Consider the following 10,499-nt stretch of genomic DNA (forward strand, 5'->3'; position numbering starts at 1 on the left):
TTTCCTGTCTTTATTTGTACGTTACATGTGTGTACAAGGCGGGGGGAGAGGGGAACCACCTGGAACCTCCCTGGTCATGTGTTTGGATAAAAATCAGAACTTTTAAAAGGTGGGAGCAGAGGCAAAGAAACCTTTTAGTGCGTAGGTCCAGGCACTGCAAGTTAAGTGCATATCTCACCGTTCTTTCCTGGTTTTAGGATTGTTTTGAACGTGCTTCACCATATATTTTTTCTGTTTTTTCTCTTCTTTTTATCTTTAGATGCACTGATTTATTTGGACTTTATTATCTTTGGAACTGGGAACAGTTCTTTGTTCATGCAGCATCTTCTACCCTAATAAGTATTTCTAGATAAACCATCAGTTTTATGTGAGCGCTTCTCTGTTTGTTGTGTTTGTTATTTCCAAATAGCTTTTGCAGATTTACAGTCTCTTGAAACTAAGCACTGTACCACCTAAGGTCATTACCACCTTTTATTTTCCATCTTAAATATGTAGTACTTCATAGAACCAAACTGAAGAAATTAGCTTTAAAGGGTAAAAATCTGATTGACAAATTGGACATATGTTAGTATTTTGACATACACTGAAAACAGTTTTGTGCCTAAAGAATAATGCACCTTGTTTAAGAAAAGTAATTGCATTGGTATTCTTTTGCATTATGGGTTTTGGTTTAAATGTACTGTAGGGTACTGTGTCTTTAAGGCATTTTGCTGCTCACTTTGCTAACATTGCTAAATGTGGTAAAACATGACTCATTTTAAAGGAAGTAAACATCAAACAGGATAAGGAAACGTGAAGGGATAATATAAGATATTTTATGAATATTAATTCTCTGAAAGAATGATGAGTGAAACGTTAGTATTATTCACATAGCATTGAGACTATGATCATGGGCGTCCGCAGAATTTTTTTCAGGGGTGGGCATAATTTATAACCACAGCGCAATGGCGGTCCCGGCTGCGGCACAGATTGGTCCCAGCTTGGGAGTGAGATGGCTTTCATTGGTAGGTAGTGTTACCAATGAGAGCCGCATCACTCCCGAGTGCTACCAATGAGAGTGCGCTGAGCTTCCTCCTGCGTAGCCGCATAGGCTAGCCTACCAATAGCTGCCTGCCGCGGCGCCAGGGGCACCCACCCATCTCCGTCCCGGTCCACCCACCTCCGTCCCGGTCCACCCAGAGTCTATTTTTGGCGTTTATAGCGCCGTAAACGTACTGTACGGCGCCATAAATGCCAAAAACAGCCCAGGACTGCGAGTGATCCAGGCAGAGCCGCCAACAGAAATCATGGGGCCCAGGACAAATGAAAGGAGCAGGCCCCCCCCGAACCCATAGCGCCCCCTTCCCCCCGAACCCATAGCGCACCTACCACGAAAAAATATCTTTTAGAGCGCAACTTTTACTTAACTGTTTTCTTATTGTACTACAGAATAAAACATTACAATGCAACCTGTTTATTTTTATATTTTCAACAAAAGACATGTGTCTGCCTGCCTGGGTGGGTGAGTGGGTGAATGACAGTAGAATGACAGTGGGTGAGTGAGTGAGTGGGTGAATGACAGTGGGTGGGTGAATGACAGTGGGTGGGTGAATGACAGTGGGTGGGTGGGTGAATGACAGTGGGTGGGTGGGTGAATGACGGTGGGTGGGTGGGATAATGACGGTGGGTGGATGAATGATGGTGGGTGGGTGGATGAATGATGGTGGGTGGGTGGGTGAATGACAGTGAGTGAGTGAGTGGGTGGATGGGTGAATGACAGTGGGTGAATGACAGTGGGTGGGTGGGTGGGTGAATGTTGAATGTGGGTGGGTGAATGACGGTGGGAGAGAGTGACTGGGTGACAGTGACTGGGTGGGTGGGTGGGTGACAGTGACTGGGTGGGTGGGAGACAGTGACTGGGTGGGTGGGAGACAGTGACTGGGTGGGTGGGAGACAGTGACTGGGTGGGTGGGAGACAGTGGGTGGGTGGGAGACAGTGACTGGGTGGGTGGGAGACAGTGGGTGGGTGGGTGAATGTTGAATGTGGGTGGGTGAATGACGGTGGGAGAGAGTGACTGGGTGACAGTGACTGGGTGGGTGGGTGACAGTGACTGGGTGGATGGGAGACAGTGACTGGGTGGGTGGGAGACAGTGACTGGGTGGGTGGGAGACAGTGGGTGGGTGGGAGACAGTGACTGGGTGGGTGGGAGACAGTGGGTGGGTGGGAGACAGTGACTGGGTGGGTGGGAGACAGTGACTGGGTGGGTGGGAGACAGTGACTGGGTGGGTGGGAGACAGTGACTGGGTGGGTGGGAGACAGTGACTGGGTGACTGAGTGAGTGACAGTGACTGGGTGGGACAGTGACTTGACAGTGACTGGGTGGGTGACAGTGACTTGGTGAGTGACAGTCAGTGAGTGGGTGGGTGACAGTGACAGTGGTTGACGTTGACAGTGGGTAATGGTGACAGTGGGTAACGGTGACAGTGGATGACAGTGACAGTGGGTTATGGTGACAGTGGGTGACAGTGACTGGGTGGGGTGACTTACCTTGACCGGGTGGGTGCAACTTGTCGCCAGACGCTTCCCCCTCCTGCCCCCGATATCCCCTTCTGCCCCCGATATCCCCGTGGCAGCTGCCAGGGACGGGAGGTGGGTTTGGGGAGGGGGCGATGGAGGAGGGCTCGGGGGGGGGCACGGGAGGTGGGCTCGGGGGGGGAGGGGGGCAAGGCCACGGGAGGTGGGCCGGGGGGCACGTGGAAGGTGGGTGCATGGGAAGCTGGCCAAGGGGGGGAAGCGGGCCGCAGCGGAGCTGGTACTTCCCCCTCCATCCCACGTTGGGAGCGGGAGGGGGAGCGGGCCGCAGCGGAGCTGGTACTTCCCCCTCCATCCCACGTTGGGAGCGGGAGGGGAAGCGGGCCGCAGCGGAGCTGGTACTTCCCCTCCATCCCACGTTGGGAGTGGGAGGGGGAGCGGGCCGCAGAGGAGCTTGGCTTGTACTTCCCTCTCCATCCCACTTTGGGAACAGGGGGAAGCGGGCCCTGCGGGCCCTGCTTGCCCTGCGCATGCGCATGCGCGCTGGGACTGCGGGGAATCGGCGCCATTTTTTTTAACTTTTTTTTTAATTTATTTAATTAACTGTTGCTTGGCCGCGCAGGGGGCCCGGCCTGACCCACGGGGCCCGGGAAGCAGTACCCTTTGTCCCCCCTTGCCCCCCACTGCGGACGCCCATGGCTATGATGATACCGACATAGGGGCCTATGCACTAAGCGTCGATAAAAAAAAAATCGCCGAACTACACTAGTAATAAAACTCAAATAAAAAATTTAACGAATTTGTTACCGTAGCAGCTATCTGCTATAGTAATGAAGCTGTTTTAATGTCATTTTTATTAATAGTGTGCGGGGGCAGGGTGTCTCCTGAGCGGAAGCGCTTTGATTTCAGCCTCAGCGACCCCCTGCCGGTTTCGCCGCCATTTGTAAATCATCTGAGTCACGTGACAGGGGGATTTAAATAATGAAGGAGATACCGGCATCCCATATCTGGGCCTGTAACTCGGGAAGCGGGGATCCCTGAGGCTGAAGTCAATGCAGTTCATCTTAGGAGACCCCCTGCTCCCGCGCAGTATTAATAAAAATTACATTAAAGCAGCTTCATTACCTTAACGGATAGCCGCTAAGGCAATAAAGGGGTTAAGGCACAATAGCAGATTTATTGAGGGCAGAGGGTGTGAGTGAAGCAGGTACTTGGCCCTTCACACACCCCTCTGCCCCCAATAAACATTATAATATGTACTAACCACCAATACACAACCCACCCACCCCCTGCGCCCCCACATGAAACCATAATTTATTTTTTTATACACAGGATTGATCCCAGAGCCCGGCGGGGGTCCCCGGGTGCTCCTCATGGGTGTCCTTGGGCCTCCAGGTGGTCCCCACAGGTGTCTGGGGCCCCTTGAGTAGTTCCCACGGGTGTCTGTAGGCCCTAGGGTGGTCCCCATGGGTGTCTGGGGCCCTTGGGTGGTCCCATTGGGTGTCTGGGGGCCCTCAGGTTTTCCCCCTGGGTGTCCGGGGGCCCTCAGGTGGTCCCCACGGGTGTCCAGGGGTCCTGGGGTGTTCCATATAGGTGTCCGGGGGTCCTCGGGTGGTCCCTCTGGCTATCCGGGGGTCCTCGGTTGGTCCCCGTTGTTGTCCGGGGGTCCCCGCGGGTCCTTGCTGCCCTGCAGTACCAATCCTGTTGCAAAAAAAAGGCATACATTGCAATAAATATGCCTCCGCCCCCCCCCCCACCCCCCAACACATACAATACATTAATGGGCAAAATAACTATTATACAGATATGGATAATAGCTCATTTGCCTATTATTAAATCAAACATTAGCCAGCAAGCATAAATAAAGTAAATAAACCTTTCTACTTACCCCTGCCATCATGAAGGCATTCCTAGTCAGCATACTGCAGGTCCATGTCGTCCGATGACAGCAAAAATACATAAAAAAAATACTAATGGCCCCTAACCCCTTAATCACCTTAGAGGTTAATAAACGCTGTAGTAATTAAGGAGTTAACCCACCCTCTCCCGCAAAACACCCTGGAGGCCTAACCAACCACCCCGGGCCCACTATACCCACCCTGTACCCATTGATTGGCATAGTGGTACATCATACCTATATAATATGGGCATGATATGCCACTATAGCAGTCAATGGTCATCCTAATAAAAATGCATGCAGGCCCAAAATACACAATAATAAACATACACAAGCACCTAAACACCACATGAATTAAATAAATATAAACAATAACCAACAAATTAAATAAATAAAAGCACTAACCAACAAAACAATTAATTCATTTTAACCAGTAGTCAACAAATCATATAATTAATTAAAAATGCTAAACAATCGGAAAAAGAAATAAAAACAAGCCATCCAAATAACAAACAATTTAATCCAAACAATAAAAAGAAATAGAAAAAAGGTTTGAAAACCTGCCGATAAGTGACTTATCGGCACTCGTTTGGTGGGTTTTTTTCCCTCGGGAAAAAAAATTGCCGAAAAGGTCTCTTGTCGCTGACTTATCGAGGCTTACTGAATCGCTGTAGGCCTTTTTGGCGATAAGGCTTCAATAAGTGGCTTATCGGTGCTTAGTGCTTAGGCCCCATAAAGTCAGTTTAAATTTTTACTGATGCATAGACTGTTTACTGTAGCTTGAAGTGATTAAACTAAATGCCATGTGTTCAGCTACTGTATGATAATGGATTACAAGATTTATTGCATTATATCTGCATCCAAAATGTAAGGAGCATGTAAATTACCTGTTATCACAAATGTATCTATCATTTGTTTTACACTAAGTAGGGATCATGTCTAGCTGATTTTTAACCCTTATTTAAGGTTGACAATATTTATTTGTTATCTATGCCACAGAAGAAATAGAGAAGAAAAGCAAACATGGAAAATGAAAGAGTAAAAAAGGACAGGGTTGGAGAAAGAAGGATAAAGAAAAAGAAACACTATTTTAATTACTAGCCACTTAGATATTTTGCTTGCTCATATTTTGTTAATTCATCACCTATATAAAGGCCTAATTTCTAAACTATACTGATTCTTGCTTTCTCCCGATGAGAAATAAAGTATGAGAGGCAATAGCTGGGAGTTTGATTTGTACTATCATAAAGAAAACTGTCTAAATATTATTTCAATAGTATCTTACTTCTTTTAATATCAAAGAAATGCGGGCAACTTAGTGACATGTTGCATATTTGGTGGTCATGGGCAAAAATTATCTCAATTTTGCAATGAGATTTTTAGGTTGCTGAATGTTATATTGGACCATAATCTATTCCACAATCCATGATTTTCTCTATTGACGTACAGTACCTGGCATGTCATTGGGGAAATGCTCAGCTTGCAGGCCTGATCGAATTGGAAGTGAAGCCTCCTCCACTTCTGCTTCCATCATCCGGGGTGCAGTAATGTCATTGCTGATGAAACAATTTCATAAGCCGAAATGCGGGAGGTCGGGTGGCAAACTGGTGCCACTTGACTTCTGGCTTTAAAAGGTTAAACAAGCCTATCCCTAGGATTAAACATTTATTAAAAAAAAAAAACTAATATCTCCTATCTTTTCTGCAGCAAGATTACTGTTCCTATGACCACGCAAAACCAAGTGGAATTCCATGCCTTTTGACCATGACTACCAAATGGTGTTGTGCTGCTGCCTTGTTACTTTGCAGTAACAAGAGGTGTTGCTAGTTTGTCTTTAATCTAAATTCAGTGTACCTGTAACCCACCCTATTCCGAGGTTAATGCTACAGTAATGCACATTTTCTACTGTTCTGGGTAATGTAACCCACCCTATTATTCCCATACACGCTTTCAATGCTCAGAAACTTTAGATAACAGACACAGTCAGTCTTTATAAAAGATTACATATTTATTAAAGTAAATTAGAGAAACGTATTGTACTGTACATGGGCATAAGATTTATGAAAATATTTATTGCTTCCATCAACATGCCCTGGCTGTCTCTTGTACAGTTGTACCTGTAAGATAATCGAGATATAGATGATTGAATTAAAACCCGTGTTGCGGTGTCGAAACACAATGCTCTACTGTACATGCCTGCTCTATGGGGTAGTACCACAGATGTTCGCTAATGACTTAATGAGACGTTGACTTCAGCTGACTGGGATCTTCAAAGCCCACTAACAATGCGTTAAGTGCTGTAAGTGCTGTTTTCAGGCGTAACAAGCCATTGCATTACTATAATGGATGTTAGTGCAAGAGAGGTGTTACCTCTAACAACATCTAGCTACAGGGCTCAACTATTGTTAACACAGCAATGTAACATTACGTTAGTTAGGTCATAGCTAAAGGTGGCATTACTCCTATCTAGACTCTGAAATAGGAATTTTGCAGGGTCTGGATAAGTGTAAAACTACAGTTAGGTATACTTTAATTCATATTATTATTTACAGGGTTCCTTTCCTCCTGTTTTCTCATTTTGTACTTTAATTAAAAACACCTATTCATGGTTTGTATGGAATAAAAGCTACTTTTGGGTAAGACAGGCCTTCACGCCATGTCATTTGAAGCAGTGCTATTTTTAAATGGTGTTAAGCCTATGCTAATGAGATCACTAAAGGCTGTTGGTTTTGCATATATTTTGCTTTGTGGATGCCCAATAAACTTAGGGAAGCTAACGGACATTACCTATAGTATATACAGTAGGTAACATCACGTTAGTAGCCAGATTTATTGGACCTCTCTGTATATATACTGAATTAAAAGCATATGTGTTGCATTGGCCATTCAATTACTGCACATGCGCTCTCTATGCCTACTACATGTCTTTCATTTAATTATTACGCATACATGCAGAAGCTGCAACGTAAAGACAAGTAGAAAAGGCAGTTGTTCACTTAATTATCTAATAGTGATGTTCTGGGTCAATGGATGTGGTTTCTAATTGAACAAGGTGTTTGTCACGCCTGTATGCCCGCAGACCTGGCAAGACCCCAATACTGAGGTGGGAAGGGTATTACCACGCACCCACAGCAGTGAGGGTGTGCCCGCAGTGTGGTATGGCGTTTCCGGGCCTGTTTAAAGATAGTTAGTGATACTTGCAACGCCTTGGGAGTACAGAGTAAGGATAGTGATGTCCGTGCGCCAGAGTCCAGGGATCCAGAAGTCAGAGTCGTTAAGTTTGTAAGCCAAAGTCCAGGGGTTACAGAGGTCCGCAAGGTAGAGTTCGTAAGCAGGGTTCAAGGGCAACAGAGAGCAGGGTAGTCCAGGACAAGCAGAGGTCAAACCAGGGAGATCCAGAGATAAGCAGGAGCAGGAACAAGCTGGAACACAGAGGAGAGCCAAGCACAGGACTGCACACACAGGGATAACAGAAGCTATGCAGAGCAATGATAGAAAGGACAGACAGGAGTTATAAAGGAGGGAACACCAATAGGAGAGAGGGGAGAAGCAGAAGGTGAAGTGGGAGACATTAGGGATAGGTGAGGAGGAGAAGAGGAGGAGACAGGGGAGGAGACATGGGAACCAGTAAGGGAGATCGCTTGCAGGGCATGGGAGGAGGAGTCAGGAGGCTGAAAACCCCTAGAAGAGGAGCGTGTGCACGCGCCCTCTGTAATCTGAGAGTGCGCACGCACAGGCTGCGTCACGAGGCGCGCTGAATGCCGTGCAGCAGGGACACTCGCAGAGGAGGATGGAGGAATGGAGGGAACTGCCGCCGGAGATAAGGGGATGGGAGCAGATACCGAGGGGGGCTGAGAGTGGGGAACGCCGCAGCAGGGGTTTGGGAACCGCGCGAGTGCGCGAGTCTTGCGGAGCGCGCGCCGTGGTGCAGGAACGGCGTCAGAGGCTGCCGGAGAGGGACAGGAATGGGTACAGGAAGGGAGGCTGGCAGGGGAAGGGACAGAGAGGGTAGGTGAGCGTGTGACATCAGGGACACATGAAGGGGAAGGAATCCCCTCAACCGTCACAGTGTTGACAATGTGAATCTGCAAAAGAAGGAAGAAACAATGGCATCAGTAGAGCATTACATGAAATCAACAACATTACTTAAAAAGGAGCACACACAAGCAATTGCACTTAAACACTACTGACTAACACCACCCCCAACATAATTAAACAAAATGTATTTCTTTAAAATGTAATTTGCATCAGTTTCAGTCAATGATCGCTCCAGCCCACAGTCCTCAAATGCCACAATAGTCCATTAATAGTGTCTTTCATGTTCTTGAATTTGGCAGTACTGTATTTATACTGCTTCACAACGGCATCTAACATAACACTTCAAATTGTTTGGCAAACTCTTCTTACTACGCAAGCCATCAAAATTCAAATTTCTGGCCCACTCGACAAAAAGTTCAAAAGGAACGTGATGTTGGAAGATTAATTTGGAAAAATGTATGTGGCTGCCCCATGCAGCATGCAGCATCAAATCTTTCCAAAGTTTCCCTGGGTATTATGGAAAGGCAATGTCAGCTACTGGATCCCCAATACCTCACCCATCTTGGGTGGGTATATTCGATCATGGCAACTTTCTAAGATTCAATAATAGACCTTTCCAAGCTGGTCCCTCCAATCTGCCACCTCCGGGTTATCAGCACCGGCCTGAGTGCTTGCTTCAATACCAATACCATTACCAGTACGTGCCAACCAATACTGAAAACCTATAGGAAAAGAAGGGAATATGATTTCCAAATGACCGGTGCTCTAGAGTGTACTGGTGATAATCGTATGTTTGTATAATGTTCATAATTCCAGTAAATCCGGATCACCCATAATGACAATGGAAAGGATAAGTGTCATAATCAATCAAATTCCTGATTTTGGAGAGAAGTACTTGAGTCACAGTATCTACAGGGGATGTTAGTAGGGGATGTTAGTAGAATGCCAAAATATGACAGGCTCTAACCCCCTCACAATATACAAGAAACAATTACAATCTAAAGGGATATGGCTGACGCAGCAGCAAAATGTATAAGAACACTTTTATTCACAACCATTTGGAAGGTGTCCGGCAGTAGCGTGCTCCCTGCTCACAATTGAGAACCAGAAGTGTTCCATAACTCTTACATTTAACACTTGCGATCCATATAAAATATGGACAATAGGCTTCTTGTATCAAAACATTTCTTAGAATGTCCCCTTGTTTATTATAAAATACATAAAAATACAAGCTATAAAATATGTTGCATTTATAATTAGTTATGCATGAGCTTATATTGTTCTCCTATTCCTCTGGAGTCACAAACATCTTCTAGTAATTCAATATACAAAGCTTGAGGATATACAGTATGTTTGTATTTTTCTTAACTCTTGAGAAGTGCATAATATCATTATGCCTTTTATTAAATATAATGAATGTATATCTCCGTAATAAACAGTTATAAAATATAGATCAAACACAAAAAAAAAAATGATGTGGAAAGTTCACCTAAGCATATTAATGATGCTAAAAATATGTAATACATTAGTGTTGTGTAGCAGAGATGAATCATTCTATCTTTGGTTTTAAATATCCATAAAAAATTGTTTAACAGACAGAAATCTTTATTTGACATATGCAATAGGATATACAGTAACAGTGTCCCTTACAGTATCAAATGTTCCTAAATACACCCAAATGCTGCGTGAGTACCATAAATTCCGGACTATAAGCCGTACCTGTATATAAGCCGCACCCATTGAATTTTAGAATTTTTTTAATTTTGACCATATATAAGCCGCACCTGAATATAAGCCGCACCTGATTATAAGACGCACATCACATTAACCCCCCTGCACCACACATCAACCCCCCCTGCACCACACATCAAGCCCCCAGCACCTAACATTAACCCCCCTACACCTCACATCAAGCCCCCAGCACCTCACATTAACCCCCCTGCACCACACATCAACCCCCCCTGCACCACACATCAAGCCCCCAGCACCTCACATTAACCCCCCAGCACCTCACATTAACCCCCCCTGCACCTCACATCAAGCCACCAGCAC

This window comes from Ascaphus truei, chromosome 1, assembly GCF_040206685.1.
Source record: "Ascaphus truei isolate aAscTru1 chromosome 1, aAscTru1.hap1, whole genome shotgun sequence".
NCBI classification, from domain to species: domain Eukaryota; kingdom Metazoa; phylum Chordata; class Amphibia; order Anura; family Ascaphidae; genus Ascaphus; species Ascaphus truei.